General features: G+C 36.6%; 2 pseudogenes; both read right to left on the bottom strand.

The window, feature by feature from the left end:
* Window positions 1-1,186: 1,186 nt before the first annotated feature.
* LOC107607177 (phosphoglucan phosphatase LSF2, chloroplastic pseudogene) lies at window positions 1,187-2,176 on the bottom strand (annotated as a pseudogene).
* A 190-nt stretch (window positions 2,177-2,366) lies between these two features.
* The window catches only part of LOC148551082 (uncharacterized), a 44,443-nt pseudogene continuing 28,237 nt past the window's right edge, over window positions 2,367-18,572 (bottom strand).

Raw genomic sequence — 18,572 nt, 5'->3', positions numbered from 1 at the left:
TGCTTGATCATTTCCTGCTGCATGTTAAATGGTTTGATAAGTAGAATTGAAGTAAGATTTCCAATAAGTCATCAAATTCATATATGTAGTGGAAGCCCATACCTTCCTTGTTTAACAGATTAAGTCCCCTTTCATGCAAAATTTTAAGACGAAATGCATATGTAGCCATCAAAACATCTACATCATTCTCAATGGCAGTACATGTCACCCCCCATGTCTTCTGAAGACTGCCAATAATGACTAAAAAATAAATAATGAATGAAATACTGGTAAAGAATCCATCCTAAGGTAAAAAAAAGATTCAAGGCCCCACCTAAGGATGGAGTTTGATATATACAGCATCAATTTTTCTTCTTGTTAAGGATGGAGTTTGATATATACAACATCAATTTTCCTTCTTTCAAATCAAGGAGAAAAAGAAAAAGAAAAACAAAACACCCCACAATGAATCAAGTCCATGCAATAAAATATCATAATTCACTTGAGTTATGTTCACTAATTGACAACATATATATTTAAATATAATGAAAAAGATAAAAAAGAGAAGATATATACTGAAATAGAGTTGGTGAAGCATATTGAGTAAGATGCATCACAATTTTTGTATGTTCATAATAACTTTGCCACATTAGTTAGCTTAATAAGCAACACCTCAGAGCTTAGTGTTGCTGCTGCAGCATCATCCATCAGCTTTTGCATTGAATAAGAATGCAGCTTTTGGTGTCAAAAGATATAATCCTATTCTATTCTATCCCCATTATGTATCTGAGTCCAAAATTATCTCAAAAATTCAAAGCCTATTCCTGATTTCAGGTCCACATCAAGATCAACACTCTATATCCCTCTTTCCATATAAGTCACGGTCATACATTACTCCACCATCAATTGAATACACTAAGCTACATTATATAAATCAAGCATTGTATAAGGGAAGCTGTTATCTCATCAGGCATGGATTCCATAACAATTCATTCACAAGAAAGATAACACATTCTTTTCTTAATAATTAAGAGTTCTTAAGAAACTGTGAACTAATCTGTCATACAGATTAAAAATACTGTTTTTCCATAACATGAGCTAGAAAATTAGTGCAACCATAACATTACACTTAACAATATCAAATTTGATAATCATTTCTTGAATCAAAGATAGGTGGAAGTTTAGAACTCACATTCATGTCATAGAATTAGAACAAATAAGCTATTGTCACCCCTGGTGCTCTTCCAAGTCCAACAGTACAATGCACATAAACTCTTCCTTTTCCCTCTGAGATTGCCCATTCCAATGATGAAACTGCTTTAGGTAGAATATTTCGTAAGAAGTTTGGATCAAAGTATATTGCCTAATAGAATAGATTTATAAAATATATCAAGTTATGAATTATAATCCAGTCTCAGAAAAGCAAGCAAAGCATTTAACAAACTCACAACTCTTTCAGAAAAAGGTTTTCTAACACATTTAAAGTGCAATGTCAATTGCACCAAAAGTATATGGATCCTTGACTTAGCCATACATTGTATTAACCAGATAGGAAAAATTAAAATTTCTATCTCATGACAATGCCATTAAGCAAGATAAGTTGGCATTGTTGTATATACTTTTATAAAATTCAGAGTGGGAGTCTATTTTCTCAACAAAATTGACTGAAATGCAGGCTTACAGCTTTTTTACTTACCGGCCTCCTCATATTTCGAACATCGAGTTTGTGACACCTCCTTTTTATCGACTTCAAGTCTATTCCCCAATATTCTACATCCTTATCTTGCTGCAAATTCAGAATGTATGTCACACCTTCTTCCTTCTTGAGGTGATTGATGTCTTCAGGTTTCTGTGATTGGGATCCCACAATGAGATTGTCAGTTATAAGTGTGTAATTCATACCTGAAATAAATCAATCACAGATTGCATCAGCAGCAGCAATCATATTACTGTGCTATGCATTTAATATAATAGACACAAATTAATACATCACTAACCGTTCTTTCTAGTAACTTATACAAAATGCAAATAATTAACAAAGGAAACCCATCATTATATCAAACAGTTGGCAGTCATAACTAACAAATAGGGAAAAAAGAGGAAACTAACCCAGATTGTGGTGATACTCATAAGGATTCCTCATCATCCTCTTCATAGCAGTGGTATTACTCGTGGAGGGTTTGTGCTTCTTCCTCATCAATGCCTCTTAATAGCAGTGGTATCCGAGTGATAGGACACGATATCAATTCAAAAGCAGCGACGTCCAGAGGGGCAGACGATGACATGATAGCAGAAGCAGAAGAGGTTCTATTCCTCGGATTTAAAAGCAGCTAACAGCGCAGCCTCGAACCCTTCTCGCGTGTTCTGTTCCTCACATCAACGGCGGCTCAGTAGCGACTTCGCGGGCTCCCTCTCTCCCTCCGCGAGCTCGCACCGGTGACGGCCTCCTCGAGGCTCCATGATGGCGACGATGGCGAGCCTGCAGCAGATGCGACAATAGCCCTCTCCCCCTCGGCGATCTCTGGCTTGACCCACGGCTCTTCTCCCCACGCATCTTCTCCAGGCAAAATCGACGGCAACGGCGAGGCATGTGACGGCGGCAGCAGTCCCCTTTTCCGTCGACGACATCCCCCCTTCTCCTCTCTTCTCCTGGCGCAGCTATTCATCGAACCCTCTCTCTTTCCTATGTTTTCTGTGGTGTGTGTGTGTGTTAGCCTATTAGCTTAAAGGGGAAAGGGGATTAGGTTTAAGATTTAACTGAAAATTAAGGTTTTTTATTTAGAAATTTAGGGTTGAGTTTTTATAAAGAAAAACAGATAAAATAGATATTTTGATAAAATTGAATGATGGAATAATAATTTTAAAATTAAATGTATTTTATTAAAATATTTAACAATACAATTTATTAATATATTGTTCATTTCTAATAATTATTTTTAATTTAAATTATAAAATAAATATATTAATTATACTTTATAAAATATCATTTAAACTCAAAATATCAATTATTTAATTTAAATTATTTAAGTCTTTATTATTTTTTTATTACCAAAAATTTAATTTCAAATTATATAAAATAACCAATTATAATAAAATTCACAAAAATATTAATTAACTTAACTCTAAATATTCATAAAACTAATTTAATTACTTTAGATTAATTTTTTAAAAATAAAGAATTCAAATCAATAAACTAAACCATAATTTATTCATAATAGAAATTACTTAAATTAAACTATATAATTCTTTCATTATTAAATTTTAATCTCTATCATGCAAAATATTAAATTATAATAAAATTATATAAGAATCTTAATTAATAAAATTACATTAAGAAAAATGGTGAGGATTAGGATTAGAGTTTGGAGAGTATGTGTAAATTAGGTTATTTTTTATTAGTGAGGGTTAGAATAAAGGTTTTTATTTTTCACATTTGTTTTTATTTTTAAATTTTAACTATTTTTATTTATATTTAAAAATTAATTTTTTTAATTTAAAAAAATTAATTTCTAGTCAACATTTAAGACTTGATTATTAGTAAAAATTATATATTAATTTTATAAAAAATATAAAATAATATATACTATTTTTAAAAATTAATCATTTAATCTTTAATTTTTATAAAAAATAATTAATTAATACAAATAATATTTTAAAAAATTAAATTTTTGAACCAAAATAAAATTATCTTAAAGATTTTAACATTTTAAAATAATTTTTTTTAGTTACAAAACTTCTTGTATTTTGTGACAAACAAATAACTTGTTACAAATAATATTGAATTTTGTGACAAATTAATTTTTTGTTACAAAATAGTTAGAGTTTTTGAAACAAATGGATATTTTATTACAAAATATTTTGAACTTTTGCAACAGCTTCATCTTTTGTTACAAAATATTATAAAATTTTGCAACAAAACACCGATTCGTTACAAAAGCCAATATAATTTGTAACAAAAAAATTAAGTCGTTACAAAATAACAAAATATTTTGTAACAAATTATATTTTTGTTACAAAACATTATTATTATGTAACAATTACTAATTTTTGTTACAAAAAAAATAATTTTTTGTAACAATTTTAAATTTGTTACAAAATTTTTGTTACAAATATTCCATTTTCTTGTAGTGTTATTACTTAATAGTATGAAATAATATGTATGCATGTATATATGTATGGACTAGAAAAAATACAGTATATTTTCTTTCATCATTCTAACTTTTGGATAGCCTTAATATGGTATATAATTGGCAAAATTAATTTGTTGCTATTATTATTATTATTATAATAAATTCATGAATGAGGAATTTATTTTTTCATTCATTTAATTTCTTTAGCCAAGACATTATTTAAGTAGCGTTTAAAAGAGAAATTTATACTGAGAAATTAAGATTGAGAGACTGAAATTGAAGACTAAGACTGAAATAAATTCTAGTATTGTATTTAATATAAAGTGTACAAAATTGAATATGTCTAATATCTTATTTGGTTTGAGATAAAAGTAGATACTAAAATATTTAAAATGACTAAAATATCCTTATTAATTAAAAAGAATAAAAAATCCTAAACCCACCCCCCTCTCTCTCTCTCTCTCTCTCTCTCTCTCTCTCTCTCTCTCTCTCTCTCTCTCTCTCTCTCTCTTCAACGTCAAGCTTTTCCATCACCGTCAAGCTCTTCCAACACTCTCACTCGCTTTGTCGTCACAATCAAGCTCTTTTGTCACCGTTGCCTTCACAATTTGCGAGGTAGATGGAGCCAAACCCACTATAGCCAATCTTATACTTGGGGTCGAATCCATTGTGCCTCTGCACCCTATGCTTGCCGATGGTCCACCGTGCCGTCCCTGTTCTCTATGCTCGTCGCGCAGCCACTGTTCCAGTTCCACACTGCCGTGCCACCTTTATGTCTCACTATTCTTCTCTTTTCTATTATGAGATTGTTGTTTTTTATGCGATTGTTATTATTTTTGGTATTATTGTTGTTATTGTTGAATCTGATTTATGAGATTATTGTTCTTGTTGTTAGCACTATTGTTGTTGGTGGCGGAGGTGTAGTGGTGGAGTGAAAGGTGAGGTGGGGTTGGGTAGTGGAGTGAGAGGTGGAGTGAAGTTGGGGGTGAAGGATAATTTAGGAATATGAAATTTTGAATAAGGGCATTTGAGAAAAAAAAGTTATTAAAGTTTCAGCCCTCGTCTCCAAAAATTTAGTCTCTTGTGTCCCTACTTTTTGGAGATACTAAAATACTGAAATTTCGGAGATTGAGACTAAAATTTTAGTACCAATCTTTGAGCTAACAAATATGATAATGAATCCCAGTCCTTCAGTCTCTGTCTCAGTACCTCAAAATAAATGCTACTTTAATTTTGTCATTGTAATCATAAAACTCAAATAAATTATCAAGAGTTGATGGATTATTTATCGACTAATTATTAAATGTACAAAAATTTAAATTATACTCAATATATATTCTGTAAAACCCGGTCAAAATATAATTAATTAAATAATAAATTAAATAGGAGCGAATATGGTTAGAAAATTTAGCAATCCAAATTTGATAATTTAAATATGATATTTAGACTCAGTGAATTTTTCTGAGTCGAAAAACATAGTTTTCTGAAAAAAAATGCGCATTGGAAATTTGACCGGCAGTACCGGCTGCGATCTGTCCAGTACTGTGGTTGAGAAAATTAATTAGAAGTGAATAATTTAAAGAAATAAGAATTTACAATTTAGGAAGATAGAAATATTTAAAATACGATTCAAAACTCTAATCTTAAAGGTTTTGGCCAAAAATTGGGCCAACGGACTAAACCAAGTGAACCGGGCCCAACTGGGCCCAAGACCAAACATATATAAACACTAGTTTTGAGCACTTCAGCTCATTAACTGGTGCGCGGGAATCGTGATTCACACTTTTCACATCTCCTCACAACTAACCAGCAAGTGTACTGGGTCGTCCAAGTAATAAACCTTACGTAAGTAAGGGTCGATCCTATGGAGATTGTCGGCTTGAAGCAAGCTATGGTCATCCTTGTAAATCTCAGTCAGGCGGATTCAAGTGGTTATGAGGTTTTGATAATTAAAATATAAATAAAATATAAAATAAAATAAAATAAAGTTACTTATGTAATTCATTGTTGGAAATTTTAGATAAGCGTCTGGAGATGCTTTGTTGCTTATGAATCTCTGCTTTCCTATTGCCTTCTTCCAACCATGTGTTACTTCCTTCCATGGCAAGCTGTAAGATCCTCTCACTGAAAATGGTCCTCTACGGTTTCTGTACGGCTAATCAACTGTCGGATTTCTCGTCTCGGATGAAAAATACCAGGCACAGCTACCGCATGGCTAATCATCTATCGGTTTCCGCTAGTGTCGGAATAGAATCCATCGATCCTTTTGCACACTGTCACTACGCCCAACATCGCAGGTTTGAAGCTCGTCACAGTCATCCCTTCCCGGATCCTACTTGGAATACCACATACAAGGTTTAGACTTTCTGGATCCCAGGAATGCTGCCAATTATTCTAGCCTATACCACGAAGATACTAATCTCATGGACTCGGTCCGTGTATTAGATATCCAAGAGAATATACTCCGGCTGTCGTCCAATGACTATGTTGAACATCATGTAGACTGCTTTGTGGTTGTCAGGCACACGGATCTTGGCTAAGCGAGTAACGAAGATTGGGTGATTGTCACGGGTCACCCCTTCATTCTGACTTAACTGAATTAAGTACGAGAGTATATCTTGGAGAAGAAGTAGGCGTGAATTGAATAGAAAAACAATAGTACTTGCATTAATTCAGGAAGAACAGCAGAGCTCCACACCTTAATCTATGGGGTGTAGAAACTCCACCGTAGAAAATACATAAGTGAAAAAGGTCTAGGCATGGCCGTGAGGCCAGCCCCTCAAAACGTGAACAATGGTCTCAGTTCCAAAGTATGAAAACTGGATATGAATACAATAGTAAAAAGTGCTATTTATACTAAAATAGTAACTTAGGTTTACAGAAAATGAGTAACTAAGTGCAGATAGTGCAGAAATCCACTTCTGGGGCCCACTTGGTGTGTGCTTGGGCTGAGCATTGAAGCTTTTTCGCGCATAGGCTGTTCCTGGAGTTAAACGCCAGCTTTGGTGCCAGTTTGGGCGTTTAACTCCAATTCTGGTGCCAGTTTGGGTGTTTTACACCAAGATGTTTTAGGCTGGCTTTGGGCGCCAGTTTGGGCCATCAAATCTAGGGCAAAGTATAGACTATTATATATTGGAAAGCCCATGATGTCTACTTTTCAACGCAATTGAGAGCGCGCCAATTGGGCTTTTTTATCTCCAAAAACTCCACTTCGAGTGCAGGAGGGTCAGAATCCAACAGCATCTGCAGTCCTTTTTCAGCCTCTGAATTAGATTTTTGCTCAGGTCCCTCAATTTCAGCCAGAAAATACCTGAAATCACTGAAAAACACACAAAATCATAGTAAAGTCCAGAAATATAATTTTTGAATAAAAACTAATAAAAATATAATAAAAAGTAACTAAAACATACTAAAAACTATATAAAAACAATGCCAAAAAGGGTATAAATTATCTGCTCATCACAACACCAAACTTAAATTGTTGCTTGTCCCCAAGCAACTAAAAACAAAATAGGATAAAAAAAAAAGAGAAAATACAATAAATCTCAAAAATATCAATGAAGATTAGCTTCAATTAGATGAGCGGGACTTGAAGCCTTTTTGCTTCTGAACAGTTTTGGCATCTCACTTTATCCTTTGAAGTTCAGAATGATTGGCATCCATAGGAACTTAGAATTCAGATAGTGTTATTGATTCTCTTAGTTTAGTATGTTGATTCTTAAACACAACTAGTTTATGATTCTTGGCCGTGACCCTAAGCATTTTGTTTTCCAGTATTACCAGCGGATACATAAATGCCACAGACACATAACTGGGTGAACCTTTTCAGATTGTGACTCAGCTTTGCTAGAGTCCCTAGTTAGAGGTGCCCAGAGCTCTTAAGTACACTCTTTTTGCTTTGGATCATGACTTTAATTCTCAAAGCCTGTGGGCCCTCCTATCCATTAATGCTCAAAGCCTTGGATCCTCTTTACCCTTGGCTTTTGGTTTAAAGGGTTATTGGCTTTTTCTGCTTGCTTTTTCTTTTTCTTTCTTTTTTTTTCTTTATTTTTTTCGCCCTTTTTTTTTCTGCAAGCTTTTCACTACTTTTTCTTGCTTCAAGAATCAATTTTATGATTTTTCAGATTATCAATAACATTTCTCCTTTTTTATTATTCTTTCAAGAGCTAACAATTTTAACATTCATAAACAACATATTCAAAAATATGCACTGTTCAAGCATTCATTCAGAAAACAAAAAGTATTGCCACCACATTAAAATAATTAAACTAATTTCAAGATAGAATTCAAAATCATGCACTTCTTGTTCTTTTGCAATTAAAAACATTTTTCATTTAAGAAAGGTGAAGGATTCATAGGACATTCATAGCTTTAAGACATAGACACTAGACACTAATGATCATGTAATAAAGACACAAACATAGACAAAGCATAAAGCATAGAATTCGAAAAATAGAAGAATAAGAACAAGGAAATTAAAGAACGGGTCCACCTTAGTGATGGCGGCTAGTTCTTCCTCTTGAAGATCTTATTGAGTGCTTGAACTCCTCTATGTCTCTTCCTTGCCTTTGTTGCTCCTCCCTCATGGCTCTTTGGTCCTCTCTGATTTCATTGAGGATAATGGAGTGCTCTTGGTGCTCCACCCTTAGTTGCCCCATGTTGGAACTCAATTCTCCTAAGGAGGTGTTGATTTGCTCCCAATAGTTTTGTGGAGGAAAATGCATCCCTTGAGGCATCTCAGGGATTTCTTGATGAGGAATTTCCTCATGCTCTTGTTGAGGTCCATGAGTGGGCTCTCTTGTTTGCTCCATCCTCTTCTTCATGGTGGGCTTGTCCTCATCAATGAGGATGTCTTCCTCTATGACAATTCCAGCTGAATTGCATAGGGTATAGATGAGATGAGGGAAGGCTAACCTTGCCAAAGTAGAGGGCTTGTCCGCCACCTTGTAGAGTTCTAGAGGTATGATTTCGTGAACTTCTACTTCCTCTCCATTCATGATGCTATGGATCATGATAGCCCGGTCTATTGTAACTTTAGACCGGTTGCTAGTAGGAATGATAGAGCGTTGGATGAACTCCAACCATCCCCTAGCCACGGGTTTGAGGTCAAGCCTTCTTAATTGAACTGGCTTGCCTCTTGAGTCTCTCTTCCATTGAGCTCCTTCCATACAGATGTCCATGAGGACTTGGTCCAACCTTTGATTAAAGTTGACCCTTCTAGTGAAAGGATGAGAATCTCCTCTCATCATTGGTAAGTTAAATGCCAACCTCACATTTTCCAGACTGAAATCCAAGTAATTCCCCTGAACCATTGTGAGCCAATTCTTTGAGGATGCTTAGTGAGGACATAGGATGAATATTTGGTGAAAGGAAGTTTAGGATGCTTAGTGAGTTTTTATTACAATGCATTGTATTTATTTGGCACTTTTACCATACTGGGAACCCATGGGTCGGGAGTTCTCATTCCGTATATATCTCTTATTTTTCAGATGCAGGTCCAGGTGCTCAGCAGTGAGCGGTGATTTGTCTGAAAGACGGCGAAGGCCTTTGATAAACCACTATTTTATGGTTTATCTTATGCTCAATTGAGTGATTTATATCAATTCTTTACTCACTTATTCCTATAAATTTCATGGTTTTATATTTTCCTTCCTAATTTTGTTCTATAATTGGAAACTTGCTTCCCAAGCCTTTAAATTACCAAAAATTAATTCCCTCTTATCACCATTCGATGCCTTGATATGTGTGTTAAGTGATTTCAGAGATTACAGGGAAGGAATGGCTTAGAGGATGGAAAGGAAGCATGCAAAAGTGGAAGGAATACAAGAAATTGAAGGAACTGCTAAAGCTGTCCAGCCTGACCTCTTGGTACTAAAACGATCATAACTTAAGCTACAAAGGTCCAAATGACGCGGTTCTAGTTGCATTGGAAAGCTAACATTTGGGGCTTCGCAACGATATATAATTTGCCATAGCTGCTCTGAAGATAGATGACACGCACGCGTGAATCACGCGGACGCGTGACCTGGAAAAAATGCAATCCGCGCGAACGCGTGGACGACGCTCCTGCGTGACTTTGCAGCGACCTGTACGTACCAAAAATTACTGGGGGCGATTTCTAGGATGTTTTTGACCCAGATTTTGGCCCAGAAAACACAGATTAGAGGCTATAAAGTGGGGAAATTAATCCATTCATTCAAACAACAATTCGTACAACTTTCATAATTCATAATTTTAGGTTTTAGATGTAGTAGTTAGAGAGAGAGGTTCTCTCCTCTCTCTTAGGTTTTAGAATTAGGATTTCTCTTATTTTATGGTTATTTCTTCATTCCAGGTTCTATGTTTCTTTAATTTATGTTTCTCTTTTACTTTTAGATACTCTAATGCTTTTACTTGTTAATTACTTATGTTGCCAAATTGGCTTATGAATCTTTCCATGTTGGATTTGAATATTCTATTTAATATAATTTAAGGTATTTCAGATTTATGATTGTTTTATTCTATTTATGATGCTTTCAATTTAAATTAGATTTTTCCCCTTTTGGCTTTGGTTGAGTAATTGGTGACACTTGAGTTATCAGACTCAGCAGTTGATTGAAAATTGGAATTCTCGCTGATTGATTTGGATCGCTCTAAAGCTAGTCTTTCCATAGGAGTTGACTAGGACTTGAGGATCAAATTGATTGGTCCACTTGACTTTCCTTTATTTAGTAAGGGTTAATTAAGTGGGAGCGATAAACAATTTTCATCACACCTGATAAGGATGACTAGGATGGGATTTCCAGTTCTCATACCTTGCCAAGAGTTTTTCTAATCATTAATTTATTTTTCTTGCCATTTAAATTCTTGTTTTCTATTTCAAAAAAAAAAAACCCAACGATACCCTTTTCCATAACCAATAATAAATCATACTTCCCTACAATTCCTTGAGAAGACGACCCGAGGTTTGAATACTTCGGTTATAAATTTTATTGGGTTTGTTTGAGTGACTGATGCCAGGGCATCTTGACCAGTCTCACTGACCTTTTCTTACTGTTTTTAAGGTAGTTTCATGCATTTTCTTAGGAAATAAGCTAGTTTTGGGCAGATATTCACTTACATCTTGATTCAAGCATACATTGTGCATTTTACATGATTTCATGATAATTTTGCATGCATTATTATATGATAAATTGGATGATGCATGATCCATGAGTAAGAGCAAGACTTTGATGCACTTTGTTTGATTGATTTCAGGCCAAAAGAAGAAGAGAAGAGCCACGTTAGTAGCTACGTTAGTTACACTAACGTGGGCACTAACGTGGAAGGAAGGAAAGCCCCAACGTTATGGAGAAAAGTTAGTGGCATTAACTTTGAAGAAAGGAAATGGAGCCAATGTTAGTGACACTTAACATTATCACTAACGTTGGACCAAGCTCATAAGTGGCCACGTTAGAGTCCACGTTAACTTAGTTAACGTGGCCTCTAACTTTAAAAGGGGGAAGGAAGCCAACGTTAGTGACATTCAACATTGTCACTAACGTTGGCCTAAGTGCAAAATGCAACGTTAACTCCCACGTTAACTTGGTTAACGTGGGAGCTAACGTAAGAGGCAAAGGTGGTCGACAACGTTAGTGACACTCAACATTGTCACTAACGTTGAAAGCAACCACACAACCCCCAAGGAAGCCACGTTAACTTCCACGTTAACTTAGTTAACGTGGAAGCTAACGTGGATGAAAGAAGGTGATGGCCAACGTTAGTGACACTCAACATTGTCACTAACATTGGAAGGAGCCACACAAGCCACAATGAGCCACGTTAACTCCCACGTTAACGGAAGTTAACGTGGGCAAAAGTTCCACCTGGCAGCCTGACCATGCCTTCTTCAAACACGCATAACTTGAGCCACAAAGCTCCAAATGAGGTGATTCCAGTGGCATTGGAAAGTAGGATTCCGGAGCTTTCCAAGCATATATGGCACTACATGGTTGACACTAAATTTGAGGGAGAAAACCTGCCCCGAAAGTGCAATGATGAACATGGTATCAGCTTGTATTTAGGCCAACTGACCTCTTCACCTTCCAAGAAGTATAACTCGAGTTATAGAGCTCCAAATGATGTGCTTCCAAAGGCATTGGAAAGTAGACATCCAGGGCTTTCCAAAAATATATAATAGTATGGGGTGGACACTAAGTTTGAGCTTCAAAAACGGGAAATCGCTGGCGTTATTGAGACTCAACATTCTCATTAACGTTGGCGACCATGCCAGCAACCATGTCCACTTCAAAGGAGCATAACTTGAGCTACAGAGGTCCAATTGAGGTGATTCCAATAGTGTTAGAAAGCTAACATTCAGAGCTTTCCAACGATATATAATACTCTATAGTGGGCATGAAATTGGAGCACAAACAAGAGGCATCTTTTAAGCCCCAAAAATACCAACTGGGCAGCAAGTGCAACGTTAGCCACAATAACTTTAGCACTAACGCCACACTTGTAGCGTTAGTGTGGCTAACTTTAGCACCTGGACCTCAACTTAACTCACTTCTCTCTCAAGTCCACTTCAAAGCTCAAGCAAGCAAGCCCACAATTGTCAACCAATCAAGGCCACAAGAAGCATCTAGAATAGGAATTTTCATTTAAGTGTAATTTGCTTTTAATTTCATTTTGTCAACCAATAAAGGCCTTAGTTTTTACATTTCAAGTCATCCTGGAATGGAGGGGTCTTCGGACTCTCCTCCCTTTACACACTTTCTTCAAGAGCTATGAATAACTAAACCCCTTTCATTGGGTTAGGGAGCTCTGTTGTAATTTGGTGGATCAATACTAATTTTCATTGTTCTTCTTCTATCTTTCCTCTTGATTTTACTTGAAAGCTTTCGATCTTCATCCAATTGAGTAGTTATCTTGGAAGAGAAGCTATTCAAACTTGGATCTCTTTTGAACCTTGGAAGAGGAATGAAGAGATCAAGCTAGAAATGCTTTCTCATGCTGGACCAAATTGGGTTTGGATGGTATGTGACTATAACCCTCTCAATACTTGGTTTGGGAAATGCATGTGGTATAATCAGTGACCATACTTCATCTCTTCTCATGAGCAATTGACCAAGGAATTGGCTATTGATCAAGATTTGAGAGATTGAATTGCAAGGAATTTTAATTCAATCACTTAAGATTGCCAAGGAGATCAATGAGTGCATTGATTGAGGAAGAGATGAAAATGAACTTGATCTGGAGAATTGCAACATCTCCTAAGCCCAATGAACTCCCCATCTCTAATCTTACCCATTCTCTTTAATTTCTGCAATTTACTTTTATGAGCAAATCCCCCATTCCCATTTACAATTCTGTAATTTATTTTCAGTCATTTACTTCTAGTCCTTTAATTCTAGCATTTACTTTTCTGTTATTTACATTCCCGCCATTTTATTTTCTGCAATTTTCAACCCAAATTCTGGATTCGCTCAACTAGAACATTCTTCTAATTAAAGTTGCTTGATCAATCAATCCCTGTGGGATTCGACCTCACTCTATTGTGAGCTTTTACTTGACGACAACTTCGGTACACTTGCCGAAGGGAGATTTGTTGAGAGACAAGTTTTCCACGCATCAAGTTTATGGTGCCGTTGCCGGGGATTAATTGTGCATCAACAATGATTAAATTAAAAGATCACTAGATTGAGCATTTTATTTTGTTGATTTAATTCTCTGTTTTAGTAATTCACCTTCTGTATCAGCTAACTTCACCCCTTCCCCCTCTACTCTTTCTTTTTCTTTGTTATTTGCCGTTTATTTTGCTAACTCACTAACTGTTTGTGATATTGCCTCACTGGGAATTTCCTCATCTGTGACAATGGAGATTCCAATTTCTTTTGGTGATTATTGTTTGAGACAGAGTTTTCTGCAGGAAAGACAGGAGCATCCATCATATTTTAGTCAATCAAATTTCATGGGAAACTCTCCACCACCACAGAATGATTCACTTTACTATGCTCATGGTGGGTGGGAGTATCAAGAACATGAAAGGGGGTACTTTCCAGAGCCACAAAATGGTACATATTTTGGTGAAATTGATCACTACTCAAGTTGTGGCTGGGAAGATCATAATCAAAGAGATTTTACTCATTCATACCCCATTCATCAAGAGCCATCACCTCTCAATTATACAACCTCGCCTCCAAGTTTTACATGCTTAAATTCTTCATCATTTGAGTATGCCTCAGCACAAAAGTCTATCCCAAATCCATACAATTCATTTCACCATCCACAAAACTCAATCCACTACCCACAAGAGTCATACCACTTTTAGAACACACAACCACAAAACAACCAATTCCATTCACAAGCCAACCCTGCCCAACCATTACAACCTACTCAACCACCTTTAGATAGACTTGCTAGGATGGAACTCTTCATGGAAGAGCTCAGAAAAAGTAGAATAGAGGAGAGACTCACTAGGATAGAACTTCTCCTTGAAAAGATAAAAGAGACAATCGAAGAGGAGAAAATAGCAGAAAAGGACCATGAAGAAAAATTGAGACAGAATGCACAACTCTATTCTGAAGAACAATTCATTGAAGAGCTAAGATCACAAAGAGAGATCACTTCACTCTCTCCAGAAACAGAGGAGTTCATTCAAAGGTCAAGAACAATGGAGGAAGTCAATCAAGGGAACCCACACTCCAATGACACAGAGAGTTGCATAGAAGGTGAGTTCATTGAATCACCAATTCAAGAAGCTCTTGATGAAGAGGATGCTCCAACCATCATACAACACCCAAGTCCTGAAATCAAGGTGGTGAAGGCAATCAACATGAACACTAAAAAAGGGATGGTGACCAAGAAAAGAAGGACAATATCCATGAAGAAAAGGTCAACCAAGGGCCATCCCACCCCTACCCCAACAAGCAAGTTTACACAAGCTAACAACAAAAGAATGCTTGCTGGGGAGAGGCACTCAAAACAAGGGGCATTAACTGGCTCCTCTTTTCTATTGAGGTCATCCCTCTTAACAAACTGGAAGAAGAGGAAGAAATTCATGAACAACATGTCAAGCTAATGACACTAAAAGAGTGCTTGTTGGGAGGCAACCCAACCGTAGGTAACATTTCCTTGCTTTGCTTAGTTTACTTTCAATAATTTGGCATATGATTGCATTCTAAGTTTGGTGTTGCTATGCAACAATTTGATTTTCAATCTTCACTGGGTACTTGCAACATTCTAAATTGATAGTAGCACACTAAGTTTGGTGTTGCCACTTAACTTTCATGCAAGTACCATGCCAACACCACTTATTAATGCAGTCAAAATGTCTCTGTTTGTATCTCTTGTGTCTTTATTGTATCCTTAACCTTGCTTGCTGAAACACATGCATACTCACACCTCATTTTAAGACATTCATGATCCATCATGGACCCCATCAGCACTATTTTAATTGTTGCTTGAGTATAAGCAATCATTCTATGTCTGGTATGGGAAGGAAAAGAATAGGAGGAAAAGGGCAACAACAATGAAGATAAAATACAAGGTGGTAAAGTTCCTTTCTCCTCTTACTTATTTTCAGTACATTCAATTGCATGATTGTCTTCTAAGTTCTTTGTATGTATGTGTGCTTTCTCCTTGTGAATAAACATGTCAATTCTGTCTTTTAAACTTTTTATTGATTAAGGCTGTGTTTTCTAGTCTGAATGTCATTACTGCATTCTTACTTTGCTTACTTGTATGCTTGTCCCTTTTGAATCAAATGAAAAGAGAATGAGTGTTTTATAAAAGACCAGAGTAGAGTTCATACTATGGAGTAAGTTCCTGAGTTTGTGGTGTGATCATAAGTTAGCTAAGTTGGTTCAACCACAAGGTGGGAAGACAACTATCTGTCCTGAATCATATGTTTTGAACACACCCCATGAGACTAACTAAATAACAAAATCCTAATAAGAAAAAGGGGAAAAGAAAAAATGAAAGTGGAAAAATAAAAGAAAAAGAGTAAGCAATAAGGCTAGGCACCAATGGTTTTAATCTTGAAGCATGTGTCTGTGGTGTTCCTGTGTGAGGGATTTACTTGGATGAATAAGCTCTTAGGGGTGCCTTATGACTTGGTAACTTGGGTTAACTAACTCGGGATTATCAGCTGAAAGTCCACTATCAAGAGTAACCCTCACTACAGAGCATTTAGTAACCCAAAGAGGTGCTGGACACCAAGGTCTCAAGAAAAGAAAATAAACAAACCATGTGCCTGTGGTGTGTATGTATGGGGGAGAGACTTGAGGAAGTAAGTCCGTAGGGGTGTTTCAACACCTAGCACCTTGAACCAACTGGTTCGGGAGTGTTGGCTGAAAGCTTATTTTAAAGAGTTGCCCCCTTACAGAGCACTTAGCCTAAAGAACACAAATAATCCCTGAAATGACAATAAAAGGATCAATAAAAGTCTCATGGGATGTAAGCAAAGTCAGTGTTTTAGGACATGATAAAGGTCTGAAAGCCAGTAATGGAATGAACCTAAGTTGCTATGCATGAAACCACCATAAAATCAGTGACATGACTTCCACAAGAATGACTCATTTCTCTTGGCATTCCATTCATCATTCTCTTGTTCCAGTACTTGCTTAGGGACAAGCAAGCTTTAAGTTTGGTGTTGTGATGCCAGGGCATCTTGACCAGTCTCACTGACCTTTTCTTACTGTTTTTAAGATAGTTTCATGCATTTTCTTAGGAAATAAGCTAGTTTTGGGCAGATATTCACTTACATCTTAATTCAAGCATACATTGTGCACTTTACATGATTTCATGAGAATTTTGCATGCATTATATGATAAATTGGATGATGCATGATCCATGAGTAAGAGCAAGACTTTGATGCACTTTGTTTGATTGATTTCAGGCCAAAAGAAGAAGAGAAGAGCCACATTAGTAGCTACGTTAGTTACACTAACGTGGGCACTAACGTGGAAGGAAGGAAAGCCCCAACGTTATGGAGAAAAGTTAGTGGCATTAACTTTGAAGAAAGGAAATGGAGCCAACGTTAGTGACACTTAACATTATCACTAACGTTGGACCAAGCTCATAAGTGGCCACGTTAGAGTCCACGTTAACTTAGTTAACGTGGCCTCTAACGTTAAAAGGGGGAAGGAAGCCAACGTTAGTGACATTCAACATTGTCACTAACGTTGGCCTAAGTACAAAATGCAACGTTAACTCCCACGTTAACTTGGTTAACGTGGGAGCTAACGTAAGAGGCAAAGGTGGTTAACAACGTTAGTGACACCCAACATTGTCACTAACGTTGAAAGCAACCACACAACCCCCAAGGAAGCCACGTTAACTTCCACGTTAACTTAGTTAACGTGGAAGCTAACGTGGATGAAAGAAGGTGATGGCCAACGTTAGTGACACTCAACATTGTCACTAACGTTGGAAGGAGCCACACAAGCCACAATGAGCCACGTTAACTCCCACGTTAACTTAGTTAACGTGGAAGTTAACGTGGGCAAATGTTTCACCTGGCAGCCTGACCATGCCTTCTTCAAACACGCATAACTTGAGCCACAAAGCTCCAAATGAGGTGATTCCAGTGGCATTGGAAAGTAGGATTCAAGAGCTTTCCAAGCATATATGGCACTACATGGTTGACACTAAATTTGAGGGAGAAAACCTGCCCCGAAAGTGCAATGATGAACATGGTATCAGCTTGTATTTAGGCCAACTGACCTCTTCACCTTCCAAGAAGTATAACTCGAGTTGTAGAGCTCCAAATGATGTGCTTCCAAAGGCATTGGAAAGTAGACATCCAGGGCTTTCCAAAAATATATAATAGTATGGGGTGGACACTAAGTTTGAGCTTCAAAAACGGGAAATCGCTGGCGTTATTGAGACTCAACATTCTCATTAACGTTGGCGACCATGCCAGCAACCATGTCCACTTCAAAGGAGCATAACTTGAGCTACAGAGGTCCAATTGAGGTGATTCTAGTTGTGTTAGAAAGCTGACATTCAGAGCTTTCCAACGATATATAATACTCTATAGTGGGCATGAAATTGGAGCACAAACAAGAGGCATCTTTTAAGCCCCAAAAACACCAACTGGGCAGCAAGTGCAACGTTAGCCACAATAACTTTAGCACTAACGCCACACTTGTAGCGTTAGTGTGTCTAACTTTAGCACTAACTTTAGCACCTGGACCTCAACTTAACTCACTTCTCTCTCAAGTCCACTTCAAAGCTCAAGCAAGCAAGCCCACAATTGTCAACCAATCAAGGCCACAAGAAGCATCTAGAATAGGAATTTTCATTTAAGTGTAATTTGCTTTTAATTTCATTTTGTCAACCAATAAAGGCCTTAGTTTTTACATTTTAAGTCATCCTGGAATGGAGGGGTCTTCGGACTCTCCTCCCTTCACACACTTTCTTCAAGAGCTATGAACAACTAAACCCCTTTCATTGGGTTAGGGAGCTCTGTTGTAATTTGGTGGATCAATACTAATTTTC

Source organism: Arachis ipaensis, chromosome B7 (genome assembly GCF_059453495.1).
Source record: "Arachis ipaensis isolate K30076 ecotype BB chromosome B7, ASM5945349v1, whole genome shotgun sequence".
Classification (NCBI taxonomy): domain Eukaryota; kingdom Viridiplantae; phylum Streptophyta; class Magnoliopsida; order Fabales; family Fabaceae; genus Arachis; species Arachis ipaensis.
This window is presented reverse-complemented; position numbering and strand designations above follow the sequence as displayed.